Source organism: Gavia stellata, chromosome 4 (genome assembly GCF_030936135.1).
Source record: "Gavia stellata isolate bGavSte3 chromosome 4, bGavSte3.hap2, whole genome shotgun sequence".
NCBI lineage: Eukaryota > Metazoa > Chordata > Aves > Gaviiformes > Gaviidae > Gavia > Gavia stellata.
The window spans coordinates 15654356-15667458 of record NC_082597.1 but is presented as its reverse complement, the minus strand read 5'-3'; positions in this window follow the sequence as shown (position 1 = coordinate 15667458).

Below are 13103 nucleotides of genomic sequence, written 5' to 3'. Positions count from 1 at the left end.
TTCTTTAATATCTAGCTGGAGTGATGGGATGGTTTCCATCCTATGCTCTGAATAGCCAAGCCTTCTCCAGAACACAAAGGTCACAAATTTTTGTCCTTAATTTTCTTTCTCTTACTTCTTAGGCTGGGTTGGTTTGGTTTGGTTTGGTTTTCCTATAAATACATATTTCAACTTCTTTATTTTGTCCTTCCTTCATCTGAGAACCTACACAGATCTACTTTTAGCAAGAGTTCAGTGTCCAGATACATATATCAGACTTCCTTCTGCACATCTTGTGATAAAGACAACATAGAAGGATATGGGAGACGTGGGTGGCAAAGGCATCCGGAATACACATGCGCTTGAAATGCCAGCCTTTCCCAGCTTCACCTGGAAGTGCGGTAGGTAATTGTTTCAGGTGGTATGTGAATACCCATGGAGTAGTTAATTTCTGTTTTCTCTCTATATATGTCTCCAGGGCTTTCAAGTAGTCCCTGTTAAGCCTCACAGTTCAAGCATGTTCTGAGAAGAGACTGTAGAGGTGATCAGGGCAACAGGGGACAGTCAAGTGTAGCACACAGTAAGGGAGGAAAGTGCAGAAGAAAGGGCAGCTCACACGGGTGGAGTGAGTATGAGCAGAAAGGGCTCTGGCTCCTTCCTCCTTCAGTCACTGCCAGTATCTCTCAGTACCTCCCTTAGATCCCTCTTTTTTTACATTCCTCTGCTGAGTGGATTTCTGTGGTTCTCTGATTCATCCTGCCAGGTTGTAAGGAATAAGGTGAAAAAGCAGACAGAGTTAAAAGAGAGCCCTGAACAGGTTGAAAATCAAGTAGAAGTAAGTATAGGCATATCATCAAATATAGAGCTGGTTAGGAACATATGAGTTAGGAAAAGGTGAGCAAGGCAGAAGTTCCCTGGCGAGGCTGGCAACAGTAACTCTGCCGCTGCAGGAAGTTCAGGAATGAGATTCCAGGGAATATAAAGCAGCTAGATGAAAAGAGGTCAAGGCAGCACAAGCAAGAATGCAACCAGGGAGTTTGCAGGCAAAATAGAGGAAAGAAAAATTAATTGCAGCAAATGAAAAGGTCAAGGAACAAACTGGGTTTTTAATCATTCCTTGGTTTTCAAGATGATTTGAAACCTGGGCATTTTAGAGCAGTGCAGAAAAAATGCACTTCTGAAAAAGTGTCTTCTGGATTATCAGGTAAGGCGGAGAATGTGAGGAAGATGCTACATCTTTCAAGAAATTAAAGAATCTTGGTTCCAGGGGAAACACTAACAGATCAGAGTGCAAGAGACTGCACTGGTCTTAGGTTGGGATGCAGAGAGAAAGAACGTGGGAGATGAAGGGTATCAGGCGGGACAGAGCGGAACTTAATGTGCAAGCTTTCAATTGCCCATCCTCAGGAAAGTGAGGGATTTTAACAGAGGCCAACTTCAGAGAAGTAGTCTACTTGCATAACAAAATGTGCAAGTTCAGGACATTAATCTTTTTTCTATGCGTTTAATTCTCAATTGACTTGCAGTCTGTCAAAAGGAAAGAAATGTTCTCTCACTTTTCAAACGCATCAATGGTTCAAGACATAATTTTCCCATTAATGGCTATTTCAGCCAGAGTAGTGGCTCTCTTCTGCTTAGCTAACTCACAGGAAAGGAGACATTTTGCTCTTACTGTGGTAATTACTCACCAAAAATTGAGCAGCCTAAGGAGAATTTTCACACACCTGATCCAACCTCAGTTCAAGAATATTTATTATTGTTATTTCATTAATTAAATTACCTAGACTGTCAGGTTTTATTTTCACCTCCTTTCTCTTTAAACAGTATAGCTTCTCCATCCGCTGCCTTGGTAACCTTTCCTAAAATATTAAAACAGTACCTTAGCATCCTACACCAAAAATTTATGCACCATTTCATTTGATTTCTCAGCTAAAAGCTTCCTCTGTACCATTTGTGAGTGACAAGAGAAAACTAAAAGTTATGAGTACTGCCCAGGCTACCTTAATCTCACCTAAAGCAATCCCATCTTAGCAAGGTTAGTAACCCACACAATTACGCAAAAGAAGTCCCAGACAGATATCTGAGCCATCTATTTTCTAGCATTGACTTGTAGACACATAAACCCACTAGTGACCTTCTTGATAATTTACTTGAGGGGTCTGTTAATAAGAAGTGATTCCATCACACCAAAAGATTTTTTGGGGATTCAGATTTAAGTAAAGAACAGCCTAAAATCTGGGTGAGTACACACAGAAGTCTGAAAATGTTGCTGTTGTCAGTGCTGAAAACAAGTTCTCCCATTGCTCCAGCAGTTATACACCCAAGGGGTGAAGGAATTTGCCAGAGAAGAAGGAATCCCGGGAGTCTGTCTTTTCCCACAAAGAATTTGAGCACTTATTTTAGGAGGACTGGGAGTATGTAAGGCATTAAGATAGCTGAGATTGTTCTGACCCTTCCCATTCCCTCCGCTCCATCTTGACAAATGTGGACTGAGGCAGACAGATGATTACAAGGACATAAGTTCAAGGAAGTTCTAGATGTACTTGAATCCTCCCTACAAAGAGGTCAAGTGACTTCTCCAAGGCCATACAGAAAGTCCAGAAAAGCCGAAGTTCTTGGTCCCACTCCCAAACTCAGTCATGACGACACTAAGACACCATGACTGTAAAAAGCACATTGTTGCCAAATGTTTTTCTCTTTAAGAAGTTTGTGTGCTGCTTCAAAATACATTTTCTTCAGTGTTAACACAGCATGGAAGTCAGTGAAACACAAGATTCAATACTTGTTCACTTGAGCAAAAGTAGGAGAGTTAGAGAGTTGGGCAGGGAGGAACCTGATGAAATTCAACAAAGGCAAGTGTAGGGTACTGCACCTGGGGCGGAATAACCCCATGCATCAGTCCAGGTTAGGGGCTGACCTGCTGGAGAGCACCTCTGTGGAAAGGCACCTGGGAGTCCTGGGGGACAACAGGGTGACCATGAGGCGGCAATGTGCCCTTGTGGCCAAGAATGCCAATGGCAACCTGGGGTGCATCAAGAAGACTGTGGCTAGCAGGTCGAGGGAGATTATCCTCCCCCTCTACTCTGCCCTGGTGAGGCCATATCTGGAGTGTCGTGTCCAGTTCTGGGCTCCCCGGTTCAAGAAGGACAGGGAGCTGCTGGAGAGGGTACAGCAAAGGGCTACAGAGATGATTAGGGGACTGGAACATCTTTCTTATGAGGAAAGGCTGAGGGACTTGGGTCTTTTTAGTCTGGAGAAGTCTGAGGGGGGATCTTATCAATGCATATAAATACTTAAGGGGTGGGTGCCAGGAGGATGGGGCCAGTCTTTTTTCAGTGGTGCACAGTGACAGGACAAGAGGTAACGGGCACAAACTTGGTCATAGGAAGTTCCACCTAAACATGAGGAGGAACTTTACTTTGAGGGTGGCAGAGCACTGGAACAATCTGCCCAGAGAGGCTGTGGAGTCTCCTTCTCTGGAGATATTCAAAACTCGCCTGGATGCATTCCTGTGCAACCTGCTCTAGGTGAACCTGCTCTGGCGGGGGGGTTGGACTAGATGATCTCCAGAGGTCCCTTCTAACCCCTATCATTCTATGATTCTGTGATTCTGTGAAAAGTAGATGTTATCAGCAACTACTTTGTGTTTTGAGGTTCAAGATCAAAAACATGTGGTGGCATAGAACATTCAATACCTGTGAGAAATGATGTTGCTTGTCCACACTAGTCACGTATGTTGCTTGAATTTTAATCATGTGATTTGTCTTCCAAAAAAAGTTCTAGTGCAATTAAAGATTCAGTGAAAAATGTGTTGAGGCCAATGAATTCTTCTTTCTGAGTTTATTGGATATTGGATTAGGGTCTGAATCCATGTGGCAATACTTTGTACCTCATGATACAGTATTGACTGTGTATTACACGTTTGTCTGTTGTTGTAATTGCTTGGCCACCTGAGCTGATTGGTAAATATATAAACAAGGATGTGAAGTTGCAAATGCAACAAGAAAGAATGCTCTAGGCAAATATGGGTACAGAAACTCCAAGGTTTCTATGTACACACCATGATGCACTTCATTTAGTCAAGTATTTTAATATATCACCAAGAATTACTTAAACAGGCCTTTGCATTATGAAACATACTACATCTTACTTATTTTATCAGCAAAAGGGATTTGATTACATTTTGCAAAAGCAACCTTGCATTTTAGCACAAATAAAATATTTTCTGTTGGCTTTGGAAAAAAAAATAGTGTGTGGAATTAACAGAAAAAAAGCATGCTGGGCACAGGGCGAGGGCTCAGGTGGTGGAGTTTCAGTTGGAGGTGGACAGTTTTTTGCACCTAAGTTCTTCCATCCTTTGAACAGGAGGAGTGAGAATAATTCAGTACTTCCTAACAGTGTGAAATTTTGTTTGTTTACGGTTTAAAGAACTTCAAGATCTTCAGCTGTGCTCTGTACCTCTCCAGGGTAGCAGAGGAGGGGCGCGTGATGAGAGAAGGGCATGTAACCCTGGATACACTCCAGTTTTGCTTGGGCTGCCAACACTGTGGTGGGGACTGACCTGTGCCAGGTCCCTGAGGTGTCACGGTGTATTTTAACCATCATTGTTCACCCCTCTCAATGGCTGTGTTTCCCCAGAGGCACTGGTCAGAAGTAGCTCTATATTTTCCTTCTTTAATTTTTAAATCAGATGTAGTACAAAACAATAGCAAATCTCTGCCTCAGTTTCTTGCTTTATACTTGATTCTGCTTTTCCCTGATCCTCATCCTTTTCTGTCTCATCACTCCAGAGTTCCAACGAGCTTTGTCTCAAACCCCAAAGCATGCTGAATTGACTCATTTCTCCTCGGCAGATTGTAGCCCAATGATAGCCCACAGCTGGGAGAGGACATTCTCCTCCATGTATTGGCATGGGAAACTGAGCGAGGAAAAAATAAGTACTGCGTATGCCTCCTAGCATACGCTTTCCCTGGAGAAAATGTGGCTTCTGCCCTCCTCTGCGACTGCACCTGGCATCTAGAAGATATGTGTAAGGGAGTAAGGAGGGACTTTTCACTCTCTTCCCCATTTGTTTCACAGTATAAGCTGCAGTCTGGCTGTTGGACTGAAGTGTCTGAAAAAGGACAATACTCTTTTATGTGGGACCTTAAATAACTGTAAGGTGGCTGCTCAGGGCTCTGTGCTTCTAATATTTCTGTGAGCTTCTCTCCCCATCAAATAACTATCCATCAACTCACTGATGGTAACCGCAGCGTGCATAGTCTCAGTCCTAATATTACCACGGATCAGATGGCATACAGCAGCCTAATACCACCTAAGGATCTGGTGCATCATTTTTGTTTCTGCTCTATTCTCATGCTTAGCAATGCCCAACACAGTAGTACCACAATTTACTCAGCTATGTGAGGACATGAGGACAGAGATTTGTGAGGCAGAGGATTGAAGCTGGGGCTGTGAAGTATGAGACAGTGAAGGGAAATGGTGGAGAAAAAGTTGTTCTCTGCTGGGAAAGTTGAGGAGTGGAAGAAGGAAAAAGATGGAGCATATGAAGCTGGGGTCCTGATCTGAGGACATGGAGATGTGCAATAAGAGGATGAGGGAGGCAGTGGATGTGGTTTTGCGATCTTTGCTCTAAGAAATGTGCGGCAGAACAGCTGTGGCAGCATGGAAGTAGGTTTATAAGTTGGAAAAAAGGTTGTGTGGTGGGGTGAATGGGAAGTGGCAGGCATCAGCTTGAAGAGGAGGCTTGAGTGGTCCTATAACAATGAGGGAACAGAAGAAAGATAACTTTTCCACAATAATTTCAGTTTCTACCTCAATATCTTGCCCGGGACATACATTGTCTAGAGCCACCCTTGGAATCTTTCTACATTTGGGTAGCACTACCATTTCATCTAGGCTATTGGAAAATAATTATAATACTGGTCTTACAAAGATCAATGACAAGCCCAATTTTGAAAGGAGCAATTTCAATAGACCTGGGCCTGAATAAAGTGGCCCAAAGGCAAACAAAATCTTAATCACACAAATGAGACAAATGCAATATTCATCGCTGGCTCTGTTCCTTGCTGCCTGTAAGCTCTGTGACTAGAGAAAGCCTTTAAAAATACCACACAGGGATAGGGCCAAATTCATCTGGGTACAGACACAGAAACACTTTTTTACAGTTGCTGAGTTTAGATTATGCTTATTTTATCTGAGAGCAAACATGAGTGAAAAAAATGAGCCACTTAGGAGTGACATGAGTCAACATTGCATCTGAGTAATGACTTGACTGAGTCTGCCACCACATCAATACGCAAAAGGCAGCAGGAAAGAAGTGCAGTTCTCCGGATATAAATACTTCTTGCCGGTAGATTTGAGCATCAACATCATGGAACAACCTGAGAACACAAAAGCTTTCTTAACGAAACAGAAGACCCCACACAGTAAGCATACTGTCCAACAAATGTTTTGACAGAGAACTGTGAAGCTGTAAAGGTAGGTGGGTGAATGCACAGAGAGAAAAAAAACCTCTGCATCCCAGATTGCCCTCAGTCACATAAAACCTGGCTGTTACAATATGAGCTACATGGGTGATAGCAAGGAAACAAGGTCAGAATATGTCCCTTTGCTCTGTATGGTTCTCTTGACCATTGCTGGAGCTAAGGGAATATTGCCATCTAGTGCCACACAGAAATCCAGCTGTCTAAACAGAAAAGAGTCATTTAATTCATGTAGGCAATGGTTACAAAGCATACTAAAAAACAGGGACATTATGTGCCAAGGACATCCTTTTGGTCAGCGTCTTTGCCAAGCTTCTTATTGAAAATGGTACATTTTCTCCTTTAAAAAAATGACAGTGTGTTGTGGGAACTGAGTCAGACAGACCCCATTCACAGTCATTCAGAAGTTGTGAAAAAAGTGCAAAAGTACTCACATAGTGCTTTAGCAAGTAGCAGTCAGAATGATGGGATGCTGTTGAGGATGGGATTTATCTTACCTACCTTCAAATAATTAAAACATAGACCTGCTTATGTTAACGTTATATAGTCACCCTTTATGTTAATGTTATATAGTCACTCTAGGCTTCTTTTGGAAACAAAGCAGCACTACTAGGGCACAACTGGTGTGATCAAGTTTAGCCGTCACCTTTAGGATGGGAAGTGCTGTACTTTTGAAACATCTGTTTCTCCACAGTGACAATAAAGGGGGTTTGGGATGCCTAGCTCTGATGTTCAGCTCCTGCCAACTGCTAGTCCCTGTCTCTCTGTACCATTTTTTAACCAGGTAGGCAATAATTTTGATGACCTGTTGGTGGAAAAATAAATACCACTTTCAGACTCCTAAAACACATGATCTCAGTTGTGTGATTCTCATTCAGGTGGCGGGACATATGTACTCACACAAGAGTTCCCACTGACCACAGCGGAAACAAGCACTGGCCTATGCCATATTGCATTCACTGATAGGCAGACACACTGGACCATGACATATTTTATATTCACCTCTGTGTGGAATAGCATTATGAACTTTCCCCCATTGTCAGGCCAGAAAGAGCCCTTAGGGGTGACAGAGCAGTTCAGTTCCCCTCAGCCAAAATCCTGCTGAGCCAGAGATGTTGGGTTTTTTAATCAGTGCATATGTTTGAGATACTTTTAATGAGGCCCTCAACTCACTTATCTATGCTACCAAATACATGCCAGATTATAACAATTTTCAGTCATTGCCCATCTGGAGCAGATTCAAACCAGTGGTTGATTTTCAAAAGCAATTTGAAAATCAAAATCAATTAAACAATCAAATCTCCCAGCTGCAAACAATGTCCAGATTTTCAAGCCAGCAATGTAATGTTTATATAAGTTGATTTAAAATTACTTAAATGTCCCACCAGTACCTCTGAGTTAATTGCTATGTTATTGTTTGTGGTTGTGACTTTCCCACTATTTCTAACCACTAACCATGTAAATAAAAGGATTAAATCACAGAGGGAATCAAAGTCAATAATGTAAAAGAATATAATTTTTCAGCCTGAGAAGGGTTAGAATATCTGAGACACCCACCACTCCATTTTCTTTTAAATAGTGTGAATCCCAGTTAAGCAAGAGGCTGCTAAATTCATTTGCTTATATTTAAAAACTCATTATCTCACATCATCAAATATAAATCCTTACAGGGGATTTTTTCCTTTTCCATGCTGATTTTAAATATGCTGCAAAAAATGTGTATCACAAGTTTCCCCAAATGAGGAATTATTTAGGTAATAAAATGTCTTACAATAATAGTAGTGTATAAAGCTACTGATGTCAAACTCTCCCAGGATTTTTTAGGGGTATTTTCTTTGCTTTCGAGGGACATTCACTTAGCAAAGTCCTTACATGTGGTATTAGAAAAGAAGTAGAATATGTGCACTGTCCTGAGTGTCCACAAATAATGTTGAATTAAAATTCCATCTAAAAAGGAACGTGAAAAGCAAGGATGGTAGATGTATAAACACATTTTAAAGCACCTATAAATGTGACTTTCTAAAACCCTCATTCTTATCATCTCAGTTCCCTGTAACTAAGATTAGCTTAAAAATCTAAGCTAACAGCTTCCAGAAATCAATACGAAGAAGCTGGCAGCAAATTCTGGAATTCCCCTATACCTCTTAGTTCATGGGGACACAGACTGACCTTTCAGATGCAACATAAACCCAGCTGATTTCCTCAGGCTTTTGCCTGAGATGAAGGCTAGATCAGACAGTTTGGGTGTTCTGGGCAGGCAGGAAAGGATTACTAACATTAGCTCAATATCTTAATTGCCGTACTTAAGAGGATGCATACTTGCCTAGAGCTGGATCCAGCACAGAGAGAAATCTCTCACTGACTTCACTGGAATCTGGATCAGCCATTTAGGGTTGAAGGAGATGGGGAAGTGGCAGGAAGGATGGACATTTTACCTGCTGGTACAAACTGTCATGGCTTTACTGACATTTGCACCAGCCAAGCCTTCACCCCAGGACATGCACAGCTTTATGAAGCTATGACATAAAATAAATTCACAAACTGTTTTCCTATGCTAAGGGGCAGCAGTGAGATGACATGCCAAATCTCTTTAAGAATTAAGAGCTGGACACCCCAAAATGTTCACACACCCAGCAGTCCAGTCGGATGGACAGTCTTAACGCAAAGAAAGGTAATGTCCTTACGTGCTTAACAACAGCACCTATCTTATGTTTTGTTTCAATTGACACTAATGGCAGACAGTGGGTTTTAGCCATTTTGCTTTACTGATATTTGCAAACCTCTGAGACCATTTCCTTGCATAAACCATTTTTCTGGACATGGGCATTTTTCTTGACAAAACCAGCCTAAGCTGTACAGTCCACTCAGTTGTTTCATCTCAGCCTGGGGTATCCCAGGCTAATGTGCCTGCACAACTGCTGGTGATGCTGCACAGGGAACTGGATCCGTGAATTGATACTGGATAAGAACTGAGCAAGTGAATGACACGGCCAGGGACAAATGGCAAGAAAGTGCCTGTAGAACCACAGCCTTAAAACACTCCCTTCATTTGTGTCCAGAGCATGTGGAGTAATGCCGGTCCAGGTTGCGGGATATACCATAAATGGGTTTTACAGACCCTGAAACCTCTAATGTTGTTGCTGTTTTGTGAATACAGAAATTTAGCCTTGCTTCTGTTTAAAAAAAAAAAAAGTGCTAAACATTATACTATTAGCTTTTTCTGTTGAATTAAATGCTCTGTGAAGTATCAGAGGGGCAGTCACCATGTCCCATCTAAATGGTTTCTTTGTAGCAAATTACTTTCTATTCTTAAGCAAAAAGATTTTAATCAAGTGTCAGAAACAAACTACATCTTGACAGATTAGCAGGGTTGCTGCTGTTAAAATAAATTTGTTGCCAGATTTGTTTACAAAACTTCTCTTTCAGGGATGGGTGAACGTCCTGGAATTTGCCAATCTTTTGAATAAATATTGTGGAGGATTTGTAAAATGAGAATTAATTAAACTTTTCCTCTGACTGTAAACCAGGCATTTTGCTCAGTGTAAAAAATTGCTTGCAAGCAAAGGGAAGTCTTTTTTGGGAGGGTGGAGGGGCAAGGAAATCTGAGCACTCCCTTTTCTTTTCCAAACAAAATTTGGGATATAATAACTATGACTAATACAGGAATTGTAATTTATACATTAGATTTGATATATCCCTTTTTAACTTTCTTCACAGTTCTGAACTCAGCTCAATACATTTAACTTCAGCTTTCAAACCCCTCAGAGGTTTGTTTATTTTTCTATGTGTCTTTTTGGTTTGGCTCCTTCTGTACAATACGTGGCAGATGTGTTCATTTCTGGATGTGGGGCTTTTTGATACTGACTCCTATAAATGACTTGTGTTGCTCTAACGAAGGCCTTTGAGTGTTAGTTGGGATGGGTAGTACCACCATCTCAGACAAAGAGATAAGCTTATTGTCATCATCCATTCATTCTGCTGGTATATCTGATGAATCTAATGAAATGTTCATCCTAGCCAGGGAGAAAACAAGGATAAGTATTTGCATTCCAACTTTTCCCTCACTGCAAGTTGGTTTTTTTGTGGGATTTGGTGGGGTTTGTTATTTTTTAAGTGATCATGAAGAAAATATTCTTCATTTATGAAACAGCAAACAGCAAACATTCTGCTCTTTCATGTATGAAGTCAAGAAAGAGTCACTAAAGATCCCATCTATTAGAATGATTTTGCTGTGGCTCCATTGGAGAGGAAATCCAAAGATGGTAACTCCTTTGTTAATAAAGAGACAAATAATCCTCACATTTTGACTAAGATTTTTTAATATTTTTTTTTTTATCAAATGCCACTAACCTGAGAAATTAGTCCTTGACAAAAGCTTTCCACTACTACCATTTGGAAGATACTGTTTCTGACAAAGCCAGTGGCAGATGACAGTCTGGCAACAGACAGTCTGCCGATGGCAGCAACAACTTGAGGGACACCAACATCACTGTCCAGGTGAATTAAGCACACAGGCTGTCGGTAGGTCCTACAGATAAGTTACAAAAGAGTTCATGGACTTCACAGAAGACACAGGATTTTAAAAGCATGTAGCATTCAGGCAAACAGTCTTTCTTTGATTCTTTATGTGTCAAATCAGGAGTATTGATTCTTGCCAGTTACCTTTCCCTAAAAATTTTCCAGCTTTTGAAATTATCATGACTGGTCTTAAAGGTTTGATCAGTCAGAGCTACCACACGCTGCTGCTGTCCTAATTAAATTAAACTCCACTGGGTGCATCCTTCCAAAGCCTTGCTGGGTGCATTTGAGCTGTGTTTCCCATGGTCATACGTATGAAGCTGCGTGTTGGCAGGATGTATAAGCAACTCTGTTTTAAAGACAGCCTCAAGCTTTTACTTAAAGAGGCTAACACTGCCAGTAACAACTAGGAAATCCTGGCAGATACTCCACATGAATATCTCTTTCTATATTTGCACAATGTCAAGCACACTATCAGCGCTGAATAAATAATAATCATAGAAACCTGGAGTCAGCCAGGAAATATCTGTGAATGAGACATTCATATTTTAAAACTTGAAACTGCAAAATTATCTTGTTTTGATTCTGGGAAAACTGTTCTTTTCCTTTTTCCCTGTTGTTTTCTTTTCCTAAAGAAGAAGAAATGCTCATGCTGCTGCTGAAGGTGCCAAAAAAGAAGTTTACTTGGTCCTGTATTACAGAATTACACATCTGAAGTGTCCTGCCTGCTCAATACGTAAAATACCTTCAAGGAGCAAAATAAAGAACAGTCCTGATGTTAAATCCAAAGAATCCATATCCAACAGAAAAAAAAAATTAGAAATGGAATGCAAATGTATTATATGGGAGAAAGAGGGAGTGCAGCTGAAAAACAGTTTCACCAATCTTGCTCTTGATAATGTCTGGACAAAGTCAACTTTTTTCTAAATATGATTGAAACTCCATGTTAAAAGGGATTTATATGAGTCATAAATCTTTAAAGCAATGAGCAAAATTCATGGGGAATTCAGTCTCCAGCTCTACAGAAATAATAATAAAGGGCAACTCCCTTTGGTAAAATAAGTTGAATTTGGTAACTCTTATTTAATTCAGACTCTTGACAAACATTCAGGATTGCTCTTTCTTCACAAAAGAATCAATTATGTCTCCTTCTCTGTTGAGGTGTGGTGATCCTACAGTATACTAAGGATATTTCAAGATTGTATTTTTATGGTTACAGATGAGAAGAAACAGATTCTTAAGGTACTTTAAAATCTGCTTTTATAATTGCTGCTGGGAATACACATACAAACATTTTTTTCATGTATTGGTCATCTTTAACAGAAATACAAAAAGATACGAGGAATGCCTCAGTATAATCGAATTGCAGTTAAGTTAGTCCAGAAGCATTTGTCAAAAGATATAATGACAAGAATTATAAAGGAGAAGAATAAACTGAAAACACAGAATGCCAAAAATTACCATCTGCTGAGATGATGGAGTATCATGCTCAAAGCTGTTAAGGTGTTATTAGAGCTGTTGTATGTTACAACATTAAGCAGTTAATTGCAGTTCATGGGCTTTAAGTAAAAGGACTGGGGACTGCTTTTTACCATAGCAACCACAAAAAATAAATCTCTTAAAGCATGTATGCAATGTGCGCCAACAAAAAAGCAAAGAAAATAAACATTTGGAATTCAGCATTTAATTATTTGGAGAAATTCCTCTTTACATATTTACATTTGGAGTATCCTGAAGAGAATAAGATATTCATTCCAAAATTACCAAAACCCTTTCCTGAGGGACAAGAAGATGTATTAGATTCTGTATCTTGTCTCACCAGCAACTGTTAAGATGACTCCTGCTGCTTAGGTAAACAGAGTAGGGAAGTGAATGGATAGAAAAGAAAGGAAAACTTCTAGCACCTCATTGATGTGTGGCCACTTGTGCTGCAGGCAGGGTATGGGTATAAACGAATCGGTCAAGCTCACGTGTGTACTATTGTTTACCTTTTGCCACTCCAACCATTTCTGTTGTGTGCTGAGGTCAGCCTATTTGTGCTCTTTTAGCACAAGAAGCAAGTTACGGTGACAACATTTCTGATTGTTTAATCCCAGGTCAGGTGAAGTTTGAGAGAAGGAT